Source organism: Pelobates fuscus, chromosome 2 (assembly GCF_036172605.1).
Source record: "Pelobates fuscus isolate aPelFus1 chromosome 2, aPelFus1.pri, whole genome shotgun sequence".
In the NCBI taxonomy this organism is placed as follows: domain Eukaryota; kingdom Metazoa; phylum Chordata; class Amphibia; order Anura; family Pelobatidae; genus Pelobates; species Pelobates fuscus.
Genome location: NC_086318.1, coordinates 441,645,066 through 441,664,006, shown reverse-complemented (window position 1 = coordinate 441,664,006; position 18,941 = coordinate 441,645,066).

Genomic DNA, 18,941 nt, shown 5'->3' with positions numbered 1-18,941 from the left:
TCCTCCATGCCCCTACCTGCCCTGATGGTGATTTAAACCTCCTCCATGCCCCTACCCGCCCTGATGGCGATTTAAACCTCCTCCATGCCCCTACCCGCGCTGATGGCGATTTAAACCTCCTCAATGACGCTACCCGCCCTGATGGCGATTTAAACCTCCTCCATGCCCCTACCCGCCCTGATGGCGATTTAAACCTCCTCCATGACCCTACCTGCCCTGATGGTGATTTAAACCTCCTCCATGACCCTACCCGCCCTGATGGCGATTTAAACCTCCTCCATGACCCTACCCGCCCTGATGGCGATTTAAACCTCCTCTATGACCCTACCCGCCCTGATGGCGATTTAAACCTCCTCCATGACCCTACCCGCCCTGATGGTGATTTAAACCTCCTCTATGACCCTACCCGCCCTGATGGTGATTTAAACCTCCTCCATGACCTTACCCGCCCTGATGGCGATTTAAACCTCCTCCATGCCCCTACCCGCCCTGATGGCGATTTAAACCTCCTCTATGACCCTACCCGCCCTGATGGCGATTTAAACCTCCTCCATGACCCTACCCGCCCTGATGGCGATTTAAACCTCCTCCATGCCCCTACCCGCCCTGATGGCGATTTAAACCTCCTCAATGACGCTACCCGCCCTGATGGCGATTTAAACCTCCTCCATGACCTTACCCGCCCTGATGGCGATTTAAACCTCCTCCATGCCCCTACCCGCCCTGATGGCGATTTAAACCTCCTCCATGCCCCTACCCGCCCTGATGGCGATTTAAACCTCCTCCATGCCCCTACCCGCCCTGATGGCGATTTAAACCTCCTCAATGACGCTACCCGCCCTGATGGCGATTTAAACCTCCTCCATGACCTTACCCGCCCTGATGGCGATTTAAACCTCCTCCATGCCCCTACCCGCCCTGATGGCGATTTAAACCTCCTCCATGCCCCTACCCGCCCTGATGGCGATTTAAACCTCCTCCATGCCCCTACCCGCCCTGATGGCGATTTAAACCTCCTCAATGACCCTACCCGCCCTGATGGCGATTTAAACCTCCTCCATGACCTTACCCGCCCTGATGGCGATTTAAACCTCCCCCATGACCTTACCCGCCCTGATGGCGATTTAAACCTCCTCCATGCCCCTACCCGCCCTGATGGCGATTTAAACCTCCTCAATGACGCTACCCTCCCTGATGGTGATTTAAACCTCCTCCATGCCCCTACCCGCCCTGATGGCGATTTAAACCTCCTCCATGCCCCTACCCGCCCTGATGGCGATTTAAACCTCCTCCATGACCCTACCCGCCCTGATGGCGATTTAAACCTCCTCCATGACCCTACCCGCCCTGATGGCGATTTAAACCTCCTCCATGACCCTACCCGCCCTGATGGCGATTTAAACCTCCTCAATGACCCTACCCGCCCTGATGGCGATTTAAACCTCCTCCATGACCCTACCTGCCCCGATGGTGATTTAAACCTCCTCCATGCCCCTACCCGCCCTGATGGCGATTTAAACCTCCTCAATGACGCTACCCTCCCTGATGGCGATTTAAACCTCCTCCATGACCCTACCCGCCCTGATTGCGATTTAAACCTCCTCCATGACCTTACCCGCCCTGATGGCGATTTAAACCTCCTCTATGACCCTACCCGCCCTGATGGCTAGGGTTCTTCAAGATCCTTGGACACGACCTTCTACACGTCACTCATGGCCATCGCTCATACTGTTCATTAAGTATTTTGTTTTGCAGGACTGAAGGTTTATATGAAAGTTTAAATAAATAATAAAAGCCAGAGGATTTAATGGATGGCTGGGTATGAATTATTTGTGCCGTGTATTCTCTGATATATACTTAAAGAGTTCCTCGGTCCGCTCTCTCTAACAAGGTGATTCTAACATCACCCGACCCTTCCTCGATCAGTCTCTCTTTATTTGATTTCAGACAAAATCCATTTCTATCTAAAATGGACAGGATCGATGCATCCTCTAAAGAAAAACTGCAGTCTACAGCTTTTGATAATTGAAGTGTATGTGAAGTAGTCCGTGTTCTTCTTTAGCAATGTAATTAACATATAAAAGAAAATAAAAAAGAAACAAAGTGAAAAGAATGGCAAGAAGGGGGCTCAGTCTCCAGGAACTTCTGCACAGATTTAACGAAGGGTTTTTACCGGGATAAACTAACAGAGCCCCAATCTCAGCTTCCTGAAGATTCATTTCATTTTATCTAAATTTCAGGCACAAAGTACGACGTGCTATACGATCAAAGCATTGATGTTAGTTTCGGAGCTGTGTCTGTTTACCGATTCTTCTCCACAATCCATCTTACGGCTCTTCATGTGCTAAGAGGCTGGACCCAGCCACTCCATTTCTAATTAGTGAAGCATGTTCTCCTGTTCTCCAACACAAAATAAGTCATTAACACCCACCTTGCACTCGGCAAGACGGCCACCTGAGTACCCTTTTTGTTCCCTAGCTAGAGTTAGTCATTAGCCAGCACAACAAGGCCGCATCGAGTTCCATTTTTGCATAAAGTGGCTGAAATATAACACTTGGAGAAAAAAAAAACGAGATCAAATACGGCTGAGAAGCGCATTTTGAGATCATCGCAAAAACCCCAGTGACACAGAGGGTGTAAGTCTCTGTTCTTCTAGAGAGATACACATGCTGTATTGATTCATACTCAGAAACACTGGGCCAGACTCAGCAGATACAGCATTTTGTTGTTAACCCTTGCAGTGACAGATTGGAAATCATTTTATTCCCGATTAAACCAATTTCTTCTTCTGATTGTTAGAATATACCCAGGTTCAGCACATAGAGCTGTTTGATTCCAGTTTTGGGAGTTATAATTACAGGTGTAGGTACACAGATATATATATATATATATATATATATATATATATATATACACACACAGAGAGGGGTAGGTACACAGAGAGATATGTATAAAGAGAGAGGGGTACGTCCACAGAGAGATATGTATAAAGAGAGAGGGGTAGGTACACAGAGAGATATGTATAAAGAGAGAGGGGTAGGTACACAGAGAGATATGTATAAAGAGAGGGGTAGGTACACAGAGAGGTATATATAAAGAGAGAGGGGTAGGTTCACAGATAGGTGTATATAAAGAGAGGGGTACGTACACAGAGAGGTATTTATAAAGAGAGAGGGGTAGGTACACAGAGAGGTATACATAAAGAGAGGGGTAGGTACACAGAGAGATATGTATAAAGAGAGAGGGGTAGGTACACAGAGAGATATGTATAAAGAGAGAGGGGTAGGTGCACAGAGAGATATGTATAAAGAGAGAGGGGTAGGTACACAGAGAGATATGTATAAAGAGAGAGCGGTAGGTACACAGAGAGATATGTATAAAGAGAGAGCGGTAGGTACACAGAGAGATATGTATAAAGAGAGAGGGGTAGGTACACAGAGAGATATGTATAAAGAGAGAGGGGTAGGTACACAGAGAGATATGTATAAAGAGAGAGGGGAAGGTACACATAGAAGTATGTATAAAGAGAGGGGTAGGTACACAGAGAGGTATATATAAAGAGAGAGGGGTAGGTACACAGAGAGGTATATATAAAGAGAGAGGGGTAGGTACACAGAGAGGTATATATAAAGAGAGAGGGGTAGGTACACAGAGAGATATGTATAAAGAGAGAGGGGAAGGTACACAGAGAGATATGTATAAAGAGAGAGGGGTAGGTACACAGAGAGATATGTATAAAGAGAGAGGGGTAGGTACACAGAGAGATATGTATAAAGAGAGAGGGGTAGGTACACAGAGATATATATATAAAGAGAGAGGGGTAGGTACACAGAGAGATATGTATAAAGAGAGAGGGAAACGTACACATAGAAGTATGTATAAAGAGAGGGGTAGGTACACAGATAGGTATGTATAAAGAGAGAGGAGTAGGTACTCAGAAAGGTACATAAAGAGTTATCTAAAGAGAGGGGTAGGTAGACAGAGGGGTACATATAAAGAAAGAGAGGTAGGTACACAGGGAGGTATGTATATAATGTAAGAAGACAGTAGGTACATATATATATCCATAAAGAAAGAGAGGTATGTACATATAGATATATATAAAGAAAGAGAGGTAGGTAAACAGATAGGTGTATACATAATATTAGAGGGTGATAGGTACACACATAAATATATATACATATACCAATCGAGTTGTGGTTGGGGAAAAAAGTGTGGATGAAAATTCCCAGATTTTACTAATAACATGACGTAAAGTCATGATTTTATTAATGACACGGAGGCGAGTATTATGCTATCTCTTTCTTACTTTATTCCTCAGCAGCAAAGAAAAATATAACTGAAAGAGAAAAAATATGTAGAATATGAAATATATAACAGATACAACCATATCTGCCTAGTAACAGGGCAGCCAATCAGTCTCTAGGAACAGTCCATAAATCTCCATCCTTGTATTTCCACTTCCTCTTCTTTGCCTTCTGAACCGAAGACCCAAACCGAAACATCCATATTAGTAATGATAAACTGTCAAACTGGTAACTTCCACATAACGAAATCAAGCTGTAAAACAAAGAAACATGTGGTAAACTCCAAACTTAGGACCTGAGTGTAACATATCGTATACATAATACCTGTACATAGCGAGTATCCAAGTTAGATTAATAAGGATATATGTCACACCCGACAAGAATATGCATTCAAAACAAGTAAACCAAGTGCACTTACCATGAGTGAGAAGATCACCCCGATTGAATCATAAACATAAACTTACCCCAGATCCATGGGCGGGTGGGTGGGAATAATACTCGCCTCCGTGTCATTAATAAAATCATGACTTTACGTCATGTTATTAGTAAAATCTGGGAATTTTATTAATGACACGGAGGCTCCTATTATGCTAGTTCAAAGCTGAGCCACCACCAACGAAGAAACATGTTCAATCGGGCGGAAATAGAAATCACGGAACGTAGATTCCTTAGACCAGTCCGCCGCTCTCAAGATATCGTCCAGACGACATCCCATCGTAGAAGCCTTCGATGCCATGGCACCCCTAACCGAATGTGCCGAAAAAATTGAAGTATCAATTCCTGCAGCGGAAAGTAGACCCTTAACCCATCGGGCTAACGTAGTCGAGGAGACAGGTAGAAACGGTGCCTTAAAGGAAATAAATAGTGGAGGCAAGTCCGTTGACCTCAACTGTCGAGTATGAGCCAAATAGACCTGGAGACAAGCCACAGGACATAAAGCCGGTCTGACGGAGCATCTAGGGTAGTCCACCGACTTGGAAGCCGACTTAGTCCTCCTTGAGATATTAAACGACACACCTTCAGGGGTGAACGAAATCGCGTTCCAATCCAGAGCCCTGACGTCCGACACTCTTTTGCACGAAAGTAAGCATAGCAGCATGACCAGTTTCCATGACAACTGTTTGAGGGTCAGGTCCTCATTACAGGGCCAGGAGTCCAAGAAACCAAGGACCACGTTGACGTCCCAAAAGGATGAGTATCTAGAGCTTGGAGGCCTAGCGAAGCGTATACCCTTCAACAGTCGACACACAACAGGATGTTGTCCAATCGGAGATCCATCTAGCCCTCTGTGTCCGGCCGAAATAGCCGATCTATAAACATTAAGGGTACGATAGGCCAAACCCGAATCGAAACGTTCAGTCAGGAAACTGAGCAGAGCAGTTAGAGGAGCAGAAAGTGGATCCAGCAATCTTCCCAAGCACCAGCTAGACCACACGCGCCATGCGGACTTGTAGGCCTGTCTGGTACCTGGCGCCCAGGCATTCTCCAAGAGTCGAGCAGTCGCCTGCGAAACGTCCGCGACACACCAGGGTCCCCTGAGATCAGCCAAGCCGTGAGTTGGAGCAAGTTCTGATCCACCAGTTCGTGCGAGTTCCCATCCGGGTCTAGAAGCACATCCGGCCTCATTTCGATCATCCGTGGGAAGTCTATGGCCATTTCCAGGAGACGGGGAAACCACGGCTGAGATTGCCATAGGGGAACAACCATTACCAGCGTGCAATCCTGTCTGGTCGTGTACGTCAGCGTCCGGGATATCAGATTGAACGGTGGGAACGCAAAGTGGCGCCCTTGCGGCCACGTCTGTAAGAACGCGTCCACCGCAGCGGCTGTCGGGTCCGGTCTCCAACTGAAGTATTGGGGCAGTTGGGAGTTCAGTCTGGACGCGAACAAGTCCACTTGAAGAGGACCCCATAGCCGGTCCATCCTTTGGAATGTTGAGGATAGCAAATGCCAGTCTCCTGAATCTTTCAGGTAACGCGAATTCCAATCCGCCCATTCGTTGTCCAGTCCCGGAATATGTTCGGCCGTAACCGATATAGCGTTGTGGAGGCAAAACTGCCAGAAGTCCCTTGCCAGGTTCGCCAGCTGTTTCGACTTCGTACCACCCAGGTGGTTTATGTACCTGACAGCGGACACATTGTCCATGCGCAGAAGCACGCAGCAATTCCCTTGAGTCGGAGATAGGCTCCGAATGGCGAACGACCCTGCCAGAAGTTCCAGGCAATTTATGTGTAAGGTCGACTCGACCTCGGACCATCTTCCACCGGTGGAGATACTGCCACAGCGAGCGCCCCAACCGTGTAGACTCGCGTCCGACTCTATAACCATGTCCGGCGCGGAGCCGAAGATGGCCCGTCCGTTCCATGCCTCCATGTGGTCCAACCACCAGCGTAGTTCGTCTCTGGAGTCGTCGTCCAGGGTCAATACGCTCTCGTACGAGCCCCCGGCCCGAAGATGGGAACCCTTCAAACGTTGTAGAGCCCGGTAGTGTAACGGACCTGGGAAAATCGCCTGAATTGAAGAGGCCAGGAGGCCGATCACTCTCGCTAGTTGCCGGACTGAGAGGGAGGGGGCCCGTAGTGCCCGCCGTATCTCCTTCTTCATCGACCGAAGTTTGGTCTCTGGTAGGAACAGAAACTGGGTAACCGAATCGACCTCGAAACCCAGGAATTCTATCCTCTGTACCGGTTCCACAATGGATTTTTCCCAGTTCACGAGGAAACCTAGGCCTTCCAGGAGGTTTATCGTCCATCCCAGGTGCTTGAGAAGCTGGTCGGGGGACGAGGACATAATCAGTATGTCGTCCAGGTAAATAATCATGCGGACCCCTCGGGCCCTGAGGAAAGCCACTACGGGCTTCATCACCTTCGTGAAACACCATGGAGCCGAAGAGAGACCGAATGGCAGACAGGTAAACCGCCATCGACGACCTTGCCACGTGAAGTGCAATAAGTCCCAGTGCTCTCTTGCCATGGGTATAGTCAAGTAGGCATCTTTGAGGTCCAACTTGACCATCCAATCTCCTTGACGGAGCAAGTCCCGGAGACAGTGGGCACCCTCCATCTTGAAGTGATGATAACGGAGGAAAAAATTTAGGTGTTTGAGATTTATCACCGGGCGGACACCTCCGCCTTTCTTGGCGACGAGAAACAAACTGCTCAGAAACCCTGGGTGGTCGTAAGGGATTTCTTGAATGGCTCTTTTGGCAGACAATTCCGCGATCTCCGCGGTAATTAGCTCGGACTGATCGTCCGGCAGTCTCAGTTCCTGTGGGATAAAAGTCTGGACAGGGGGAGACAACAGATCCAGACGGAAACCCCTGACCGTCTCCAGAACCCATACATCTGTGGTGATCATACCCCACCTTTCTAGAAATAGCGCTAACCTGCCCCCCACACTCGCTCTGCAAGACATACGTTTTGGGGTACTCACCGTAAGGGCGTCTGTACGAGGGTTGTCCACGACCTCCACGACTCTGCCAAGGTCTCCCACGTGAGGGGAAGAAGGGTGTAGGCTTATACTCCTGGTAGGTTCGTGGGGCGGAGAAGGAACCTCTGTGGGTCCGCGAGGGACCTCGAGCTCCACGGCCGGGCGGACGGCTCCTATACCTCCCGGCCCCATGAAAAACCTTAGGGCCAAAAACCCGCTTTAGGTTAGACTGCGCTTTATCAAGAGCGGTGAAGGTACGCACAAAGGAGCCCAAATCCTTGACAAAGCACTCCCCAAAGAGCATACCTTTGGCCGAGGCACCCGGCTCCTTCACAGCGAGATTCACTAACTTAGGCTCAATCTTGAGCAAAATCGCCTTGCGGCGTTCAGCCGACATGGCCGTATTTGCGTTGCCAAGGAGGCAAATCAATCTCTGGACCCACCCAATCGCCTCATCGAGGTCGATGGGTTTTGTCCCAGCTTTAGCTGCCTCCAAAAGCTCATAGAGCTTGGCAGCGGGGCCCAGGGTGTCCAGGATCTTGTCCTGGCAGTTATGTAATGAAAACTCCAGCCCCTTCCTGGGCTTCCATCCTGTTTTAGCCAGGAATTGGGAGATCTGAGGGTCAACCTCTGGCGTCTTGCACGCCGCATCAGGCACGGATGGCCTCGGGCACTCGGCCCTCAATTTACTGCGCCCCTCTTTGGAGAGAGGGGTACGCATACGAAGTGCCAGATAACTAGCAATGTGCGCGGGCGGGTCCCATTCCGCCGAGCGAGGATGGCGGAGATCATCGGGATCGAACAGGGGGTAACCCTGAGGATCACAGATGTCCTGCCCCTCACCCGGAGGAAGTGCCGAAGCGTCAAACTCCGCCTCATCGCCGGAGCCCCCCTCCTCATAGGAGGCGTAGTCAGGGGGGTCCGAATCCGACTCTCCAGTCTGATCGGTATCCGATCCATCATCACGGGCACGCGCCCGTTTCCATTTTCTGGCCGATTTTGCCCGGCCAGCGGCTCTCTTGCGCGGAAACGCGCCATCTTGGACGGCCATGGGCACGTCAGTCAGGGCAGGTAACACCTGCGTCACATCTGGAGAAACATGTTTAACTTTAGTTTGAGCCTTGCGACCTGCCTGAGTCTGAACTGCAGGCATGGGAGCAGGCAACATGACAGGGGTCAAAGGCAGTGTTAACGCCTGCTGGATAGTGTGGGAGAGGGACGAGGACACGGTCCCCATGGCCGAAGCCAGAGCCCTCTGCATAGTAGAATCAATCAGGGCCTGGAACTCTTGGGAGGGAGTAAGGCCTAAGTCCCCTGCATTAGGAGTCTGAGAGGGGTCCATAATGGGGTAACTGGGGCTACCAGAGCCCTCACCTCCAGTCTGCATAATGCGCAGAGCAGGAAATAAATTTATGTACTGCACCTTTAAATAATAAAATTCAGGCACCGAGCAACCGGAGCAATATTGATTTAGGGCAGTAGTAGGAGGAACACACAGAGTTAACAGTAGGGGTTGATTAACCCACAAGCAAAAAATACCTGCACAGAACAGTTATAGGAGAGGTAAGGGAGCCGACCCGTTGAAAAAGCCGCCCAGCCCTCGTGTGATGAGGCAGAAGATGGCCGCCGTGTGCAGAGCGCGCCACGCTGCCACTAAGCTCCACCCCCGCCAATGGCCGGGGAGCGCGTGAATCACACGCGGCCGGGAACTCCCTCGCACCAGCGGGTGCGAGGAGATAGCTATCGGGTCGGCAAGCAACCGCGGCCGCACACGCAGCCGCGAGGGGAGAGGGAAGGGAATCACGGAGTATAAAACTCCGATGCAAGTCTCCCCTGCTAGCCGCGAACCCTGCCTGGGTGAGTGAAAGGCAACACAGGCAGGGGAAGCGGCGGGAAAACGCAGGGGAGGCAAACAGTAACAGAAACCTCAATAAAAATAACGAAATAAACGAAATATATAGAAAAACAGCAAACAATGTATTCAGCAATAATATTTGGGTAGAAAAACACAGGGTACAAAACCCTAACAAATACAATCAAGCACACAAAATGGGAGAGAAAAATAATACTTAGCTGGTCTGAGGACAGCAGCAAAGAAAGAGGAAGTGGAAATACAAGGATGGAGATTTATGGACTGTTCCTAGAGACTGATTGGCTGCCCTGTTACTAGGCAGATATGGTTGTATCTGTTATATATTTCATATTCTACATATTTTTTCTCTTTCAGTTATATTTTTCTTTGCTGCTGAGGAATAAAGTAAGAAAGAGATAGCATAATAGGAGCCTCCGTGTCATTAATAAAATCTCTTCCACCTGAAGTAAGTGGCAGGGCCGGTGCTACCTGTTAGGCGGACTCAGTGCCGCCAGCAGCAATTTTGGGGCCCCTAACTCAGCTCAGGGTCTGGGGCCCACCTCCAAATACCGCCCACAGGGTCCGCCTCCAAATACCGCCCATAGGAATACACACACAGACACAAACACACACACTGATACAACAGGACACAGATACATACTAACAGACACACATACTGAAACAGACATACATACTAAGACATACACACAGGCATACATAGTGACAGACAGACACATACTAACATACATACAGACACACATGCATGAGGACATAAAAACACATACATACATACAGACACCGACATACATACTGACAGACATACAGACACTGACATCCATACACACATACATTCATAATGGCATACATGCATACATTCAGACTGACCTACATGCAATATACTGACATACATGCACACAGACATACGTTCATAATGATATGCAGACATACATTCATACTGACATACATATATAATGACATATAGACATACATACATACATAGACATGCATGCATGCATAAATAGACATACATACATACACATGCATGCATACAGACATACATATGCATGCATACATACAGACATACATAGCAATGCATGCATGCATACAGACATATATAAATAGAAATACACACACACACAAAGCTAATTTTTCAGCCACCGCGTGCACGCTCCTCCCGCACGGTGTGAGCTGGGAGGAAGTGACCACTTCATCCCAGCTGCACTTGCTGCGACTGCTTTTTTATTTTATTTTTTTAAAGGGGCCCGGTCGTGCTATACCATGGCCACAGCGCTGACCGGGCCCCTGAAGATATAGGGCCCATCGGGTGGCCCTAAGTGCGTGGGCCACCTAATAGGCCCCAACAGCATGCGGGCCCCTGTGCAAGTGCACCGGCGGCAGTTCTGCCACTACGCCCGGGCCCCCCAGGGCTGCTGGGCCCGTGACAACCGTTATGGTTGTCACCCCCTGATGGCGGCCTTGGGCGGACTAGGCAGCTGCCAGGAGCGCCGGCCCCCCTCATGCTGCAGCCGCCCGAGCGCTCTGCAGAGAGCCTCTGTACCTGTACTGAGTGTGCACTTCCTTTTAGTCCGGACGGGTACAGGAAACAAAAGCTCCCTGTACCCGCGGACCAAACAGGGCTCGGCCACGCTACAATAGAGGTAGGGGAGGGGGGAGAAAGAAACAGGGAGAGAGGGGGAGAAAGAAACTAACAGGGAGAGGGGAAGAAAGAAACTAACAGGGGGGGGGAGAAAGAAACTTACAGGGGGGAGAAAGAAACTAACAGGGAGGTGGGGGAAAGAAACTAACAGGGAGGGGAGCAAGAAACTAACAGGGAGGGGGGAAGAAACTAACAGGGGGGAAGAAACTAACATGGAGGGGGGTTAAGAAACTGACAGGGGGGGAGAAACTGACAGGGGGAGAAAGAAACTGAGGGGGGAGAAAGAAACTGACGGGGGGGAGAAAGAAACTGGGAGGGGGGGAGAAAGAAACTAACAGGGAGAGGGGAAGAAAGAAACTAACAGGGGGGAGAAATAAACTAACAGGGAGGTGGGGGGATAGAAACTAACTGGGAGGTGGGGGGAAAGAAACTAACAGGGAGGGGAGTAAGAAACTAACAGGGAGGGGGGAGAAATAAACTAACAGGGAGGTGGGGGGAAAGAAACTAACAGGGAGGGGAGTAAGAAACTAACAGGGAGGGGGGAAGAAACTAACAGGGGGGGGAAGAAACTTACATGGAGGGGGTTAAGAAACTGACAGGGAGGGGGGGAGAAAGAAACTGACAGGGGGGAGAAAGAAACTGACGGGGGGAGAAAGAAACTGACAGGGGGGAGAAAGAAACTGGGAGGGGGGAGAAAGAAACTAACAGGGAGGGGGGAGAAAGAAACTAACAGGGGGGGAGAAAGAAACTAACAGGGAGGTGGGGGGAAAGAAACTAACTGGGAGGTGGGGGGAAAGAAACTAACAGGGAGGGGAGTAAGAAACTAACAGGGAGGGGGGAAGAAACTAACAGGGGGGAAGAAACTTACATGGAGGGGGTTAAGAAACTGACAGGGAGGGGGGGAGAAAGAAACTGACAGGGGGGAGAAAGAAACTGACGGGGGGAGAAAGAAACTGACAGGGGGGGAGAAAGAAACTGACAGGGGGGAGAAAGAAACTGACAGGGGGAGAAAGAAACTGACAGGGGGGGAGAAAGAAACTGACAGGGGGAGAAAGAAACTGACGGGGGAAGAAAGAAACTGATGGGGGGAGAAAGAAATTGACAGGGGGGAGACTGACGAGGAGAGAGAAATTGACAGGGAGGGGGGAGCGACAGGGGAGGGAGGGGGGAGTGACAGGGGAGGGAGGGGGAATGAGAGTAACAAGGGAGGGGGGGAGAAGAGAGTGACAAGGGAGGGGGGAGAGATTGACATCCATCACACACACACACACACAATCACACACAACGCACCCCTTACACACAAAGACAATGCACCCCTTGCACAAAGAAAATCACACAATGCATTACACACACAATGCATTACACAGACACACACACACACGCAATGCAACCCTTACACACAATGCATCCCTTACACACACAGAAACACTCAATGCACCCCTTACACACACTCGAAAGCACCCCTTACAGACTCACACACTTCATCCCTTACATACACAGAAACACACCTTGCAGCCCTTACACATACAAACACAGATTCACACAATGCATTCCTTACACACAAATCAGGACATCCCCTACACACTCCACCCCCTGTGAACAAACTCATTGGTGGAACATGAAGGTGGACCCTGGGACCCAGACCTTGAGCTGTGTAAAGGGCCCCCAAAAAATGGAGCTGCTTCCCGTTCTCCCAGAACATTGATTTTTGTGACCACAGTTACCAACAGCCTCCAGAGATCCTCTTCTACACCAGACCAGTGGAGCCAGACTGCAGCTAGAGCCCATCATCATCCTCATCTGGTTGTAAGTAGGCAATCTAGTATATTATTCGTGGCACTCATCTCTAATTTACCTCACATTTAAGAAACACTGTAGTCCCCAGAACCACTGCAGCTTAATGTAGTGGTTCTGGTGTCTACGGCCTGTCCCTGCAGGCCTTTTAATGTAAACACGGCGGCAAATACACACACCAGGCAAGCAATAAGACTTTATTTTTTTCCACAGAAATCTCACTTTAATAGTGCTCACACTACTGCAAGGGATTCTGGGTAGGCATATGCAAATGAGCTCAACAAAGAACCACATTTTTGCCTCATAATTCCACTCTATACATGGATTCCTTGGAGTATGTGTCTACTGTGTACAACAGCTTTGAAACACAACTCAGGAAGAGGAGCAAAGCCAGTGAACCACTCATGGACAGCCGTTTCGTTAATTCAACTCATCAGTATGAGGTTTGTTACTGGCTTGCTAAGGAGGCTTGGCGTTACTTGTAAAGTACATACACAGAAGTGCCTTAAAACCCATCTCTTTAGGAAAGCTTATGGCCTCCCAGAGTAACCTCTACCACACGTATCTGTCTCTTGCTCTCTCCTATAGGGCAGCACTCTACTCTCTCCTCCAGCTCTGCTTCACTCCCACCCTATTTGAATGATATTTCCTGTCCTAACGTGTCTTTATTATTATTATTATTATTACCATTTATATAGCGCCAACAGATTCCGTAGCGCTTTACAATATTATGAGAGGGGATTTAACTATAAATAGGACAATTACAAATAAACTTACAGGAACAATAGGTTGAAGAGGACCCTGCTCAATCGAGCTTACATTCTATAGGAGGTGGGGTGTAAAACACATTAGGACAGGAATTTGCAGTCAAATAAGGTGGGCTGCCCTTTAGGAGAGGGCAAGAGACAGGTATGTGAGGTATTGGTTAGTCTTGGAGGCCATAAGCTTTCCTAAAGAGATGGGTTTTAAGGCACTTCTTAAAAGATGCAAGACTAGGGGAGAGTCTGATGGCGGTAGGCAGGCTATTCCATAGGAAGGGAGCCGCCCGCGAGAAGTCCTGCAAGCGCGAGTTGGCCGTACGAGTGCGGACAACGGACAGGAGGTGGTCACGGGCAGAGCGGAGAGACCGAGAAGGGACATACCTATGGATCTGTGAGGAGATATAAGAGGGGCTAGAGTTGTTCAGTGCTTTATAGGTGTGAGTTAGTACCTTGAATTGACTCCTATAGCATACAGGAAGCCAATGTAAGGACTGGCAGAGGGGTGAGGTGTGAGAGAAACGACTAGAGAGGAAAATCAATCTAGCAGCAGCGTTCATTACGGACTGTAGGGGTGCAGTACGGCTATTGGGAAGACCAATCAGGAGAGGGTTACAATAATCCATGCAGGAAATTACTAGAGCATGGACAAGCTCCTTGGTAGTATCTGGTGCAAGAAAGGGGCGGATGCGGGCTATGTTTTTAAGATGGAATCTACAGGATTTGGCAACATGCTGGATGTGAGGCTCAAAGGTGACACCAGAGTCAAGTATGACGCCAAGACATCGCGCTTGCAAGGATGGACTGATGTTGGTACCACAAACTTGAAGGGAGAGCGAAAGAGGAGGATCAGTATTAGGAGGAGGAAAGACAAGGAGCTCAGTTTTTGAGAGATTGAGTTTCAGAAAGCGGGAGGACATCCAGTCAGAGATGGAAGAAAGGCAAGCAGTGACACGTTTAAGGACGGCAGGGGAGAGGTCCGGGGAGGAGAGAAATAGCTGGGTGTCATCAGCGTACAGGTGGTAGTGGGATCCAAAATAGGTAATAAGTTTGCCAAGAGAGGCAGTATAAAGAGAAAATAGAAGGGGACCAAGGACGGAGCCTTGGGGGACTCCAACCGAGACAGGGTGAGGGGAGGAGGTATCGTTAGAAAAGGAGACACTGAATGAGCGTTGGGAGAGATAAGAGGAAAACCATGAGAGGACAGAGTCACAGAGACCAAGCGATTGAAGAGTTTGAAGAAGGAGAGCATGATCAACGGTGTCAAAGGCCGCTAAGAGGTCAAGAAGAATTAGCATGGAGTAGTGGCCTTTGGATTTAGCTGCGATTAGGTCATTAGTAACTTTGATAAGGGCAGTCTCTGTAGAGTGGAGAGGGCGGAAGCCAGATTGAAGGGGGTCAAGGAGAGAGTTGGAATTGAGGAAATGAGACACACGGGTAAAGACAAGTCTTTCCAAAAGCTTTGAGGAAAAAGGGAGCAGGGATATGGGATGGTAGTTAGAGAGGGTGGATGGGTCGAGGGATGGTTTTTTTAGTATAGGTACTACAGTGGCATGTTTAAGGTCAGCAGGGACGATGCCAGAAGAGAGCGACCAGTTGAAGATGTGTGTTAGAGAAGGCACGAGAGAGATCTGATAAGGTGAGATGGGACAGGATCGAGCGGGCAAGTGGTGGGGCGAGAGGAGCAAAGAAGAGCAGCCATCTCTTGGTCAGTAGCTGGGGAGAATGTCTGAAGGGTAGGAAAGGCATGATCTATGTGTACAATATACAAGAAAAAGAGAGCGCTAGTACTAAATGGTTAACTGGCTAGCGTAATAACCAAAAAATATCTAAACAGTATATAAATTGATACCGATACCAGAAGTAGATAAGCTGCTAAAACAAAAGAAAATCCCAATTTCTAATAAAAATGCATATTTGAAATTTCAGCGCTTAATAGATAATCCCCCTATTTGTAAAGAGGGTCTTAAAATAAGAAACAGTGGAAAAAATTGTATAACACTGTAAACCATATATAACTAAAAATAAATAAAAATAAAAAATAAATACAATTTAAAAATAAAAATAAAATTAAATTAAATTAAAAATCCAACAAATAATAGTAACCAGATATAAAAAATAGAAAAGTTTCCCTTTAACCCTAGATCAACAAAGTTGAATCTGTGGTTAGGGAAATGGGTCAGAGTGGGTGGTACCAGCTCCACCTAGTGGGCATGAACCCTTGATAGTAGATATAATAAGAAAACACACTGAATGCTATGGTGGTGATCCCTGAAAAGACGGGGGACTACCTAGCAAGCTGGTATAATGACAGATCGGTATTATAGTGAGCCTAATCTATCTGGAAATTAGGAGTCCAGTGGATAGGGGTGAACTAGAGGAGCAAAAAATAGGAAAGACCAGCAATACAAAGTGCTGGAAATTATGGATGTGGTGCAAGGAAGTATCTCAAACTTAACAGTGTTACAGTGAAACTTTATTGGCTGCTTATAAAGAGAGATACACTTGTCACAATGTATCCATAATTACTCCTATATCCTATAAATGATACTCCCTGGGTGGCAAATGGATAATCAGTACAGAATGCTATTTCCAGGGAAGTATATAACAGTTAACCCCTAGACAGTATAGTCCCTGAAAGATATTAGTTAGTGCAATCTAGACATATGGTAATAGGAAGCACAATAATCAATAGGGAGACCGGAGAGAAAAAACGTTTAACCAAAGCTGATGCACAGTAGCAAGTAAAAAGGAAAAGTATCTACTGACCAACACAGTTAGCGATAGGAATAATTGGTACAGAGACAAAATCTCTTATGATAAAACAATTGGATCGCTAGACTGCTAGGATTCCTATTACTATAAATGGTCCCTTTAAACTTGTATAAGTCGTGCAGTTAGGTACCTATAAATAATAAGAGGCACAATTATCAACAGAGAAAGGGATGAGGAAAAGAACGTTGTCAATGCTGGTGCATAGTAGTGGAATAACAGAAAAAAATGTCTGCTAACAGGCAGAGGCAGTAGTGGTTACAAAGTATGACGAGAAAAAATCTTTCTAAGTAACGCCAGTCAATCACTAAGCTGCTTCAAATCCCTTAGCTTCTGCTAATAAACACCTTCGTGGGTGTTCTAACGCTAAATGGTTAAACTAAATACTGTTCCTATCCATAATATCGGACTCCAAACAAAAAATAAATTAAATGATCAGAAGGAAAGATTAGTGACAATTAGACATAACGAAAAAAATATATATGTGTGCAAGGAGGGGTTTCCATTCGTGCATATCAAGTGGTGCACAGTAAGAGGCAAAGTGCAGTGAGTCGGAAAGCCCCCCCGTCTAAACCCGACGCGCGTTTCGGAGTCTAAAAACTCCTTCGTCAGGGGTGAAAGTTACCGCCAGAACCCCCCGGTATTTAAATGCGTGTTGGCCAATCACAGAGAAGAAGGTATATTCGTCATCAGTGACGTGAAATTTTGACGTAAGCTTCATGTGGGTGGAGACTCATAGGCTGCTACGTCAGTTGATTGGCACTGTCCCTCGATCGATGGGGATGTCTCAAAGATATCGGCATACAAGTGTATAATCGATTAGAGGATGAGTCTAACAAGGGTTTAATTATTAGTGATGAGCCCTTAGAATCTCTAGCGATCAGGAAGATATCCCCAAAGAATGTAATACGATTACTACATCCTTCAAATATTATATAGAGGATGGAAACATACAGTATGATACAGTTAATTATGTATGTTATTGGGTTATGTCCTCTCATGATATTACATATAGTGTATGAGGAGCAATCACTGGAGGGTAAAGATGATTTGTGGGGGAAATCTCCCTCAATTCATCAGTGAAGAATCCATAATACACTAAAAGAGGGGGAACCATGAATCTGTAATGGTATAGGTTGAATGGGGAGGGAAGCTGGAGGGGAGGAGATGGACGGTAACTGCGAGACAGATTAATGTCTCATAGATAAGATCTTGCTAGTGTATGAAAAAAATATATATATAATAATAAAACAAAATCCCGTGAATTGATCAAAATGATAATAAATGAAAGTTAAGATAGATGAAAGATAGGCTATTTACAAATTTACACGATGAATAAATATTTTGTCTAAAGAGACTTCTAAATGAAAGGGGAGTATGAAAAGCCCTCATTAAGACCTTTAGGAGACAGAGTTTTTAGGCGATAGATCCAATAGCATTCTCGTCTTTTTAGACGTTGGTCCCAGTTGCCTTTCCTCTGGTCCTGTTTAATTAATTCTATGCCTTGGAATTTGAGGGCATTAATATCTCCATTGTGAACTGTTTTCACATGCCTGGAGACAGATGTTTCTATGTTTCTTGTTGTTTTGACTGAGTTTATGTGTTCTAAAATGCGTTTCTTGAATGGTCTGAAAGTTTTTCCTACATACATCGCCTGGCATTGGCAGGTGATGAGATATATCACACCCTTCGAGTTACAATTGAAGAAGGAGGGTGAGGAGAAATTTTCGGTATTAGAGCTGTTGCTGAAATTCTTTGAGTTGGTATTGATGTACCTACAAGCTTTGCACCTACCACATTTGTAGGTGCCTTTAATTTTTTGTGACAGCCAGTGGGTGGGTGATTTGTTCATTTGGAAATGGCTATGTACCAAGATATCTTTCAGATTATTACCTCTTCTGGCTGTCAAAGAGGCATGAGAAGGGAGGACATCTCTAAGGTGTGTATCCTGTTTCAGGAGAGGCCAAAAGCGATTCATGATGGTTCTGACCTGGTCCCAGCCGGCATCGAAAGTGGCAATACACCTCAGTTGTTTCTGTTCACCTTCTTTTGATATTGAGGGGGCATATCATAGGGCTCTCTTAACTGAACAGGAAGACCTATTAAGAGAGAAAGGAGCTGCCCCCTCAATATCAAAAGAAGGTGAACAGAAACAACTGAGGTGTATTGCCACTTTCGATGCCGGCTGGGACCAGGTCAGAACCATCATGAATCGCTTTTGGCCTCTCCTGAAACAGGATACACACCTTAGAGATGTCCTCCCTTCTCATGCCTCTTTGACAGCCAGAAGAGGTAATAATCTGAAAGATATCTTGGTACATAGCCATTTCCAAATGAACAAATCACCCACCCACTGGCTGTCACAAAAAATT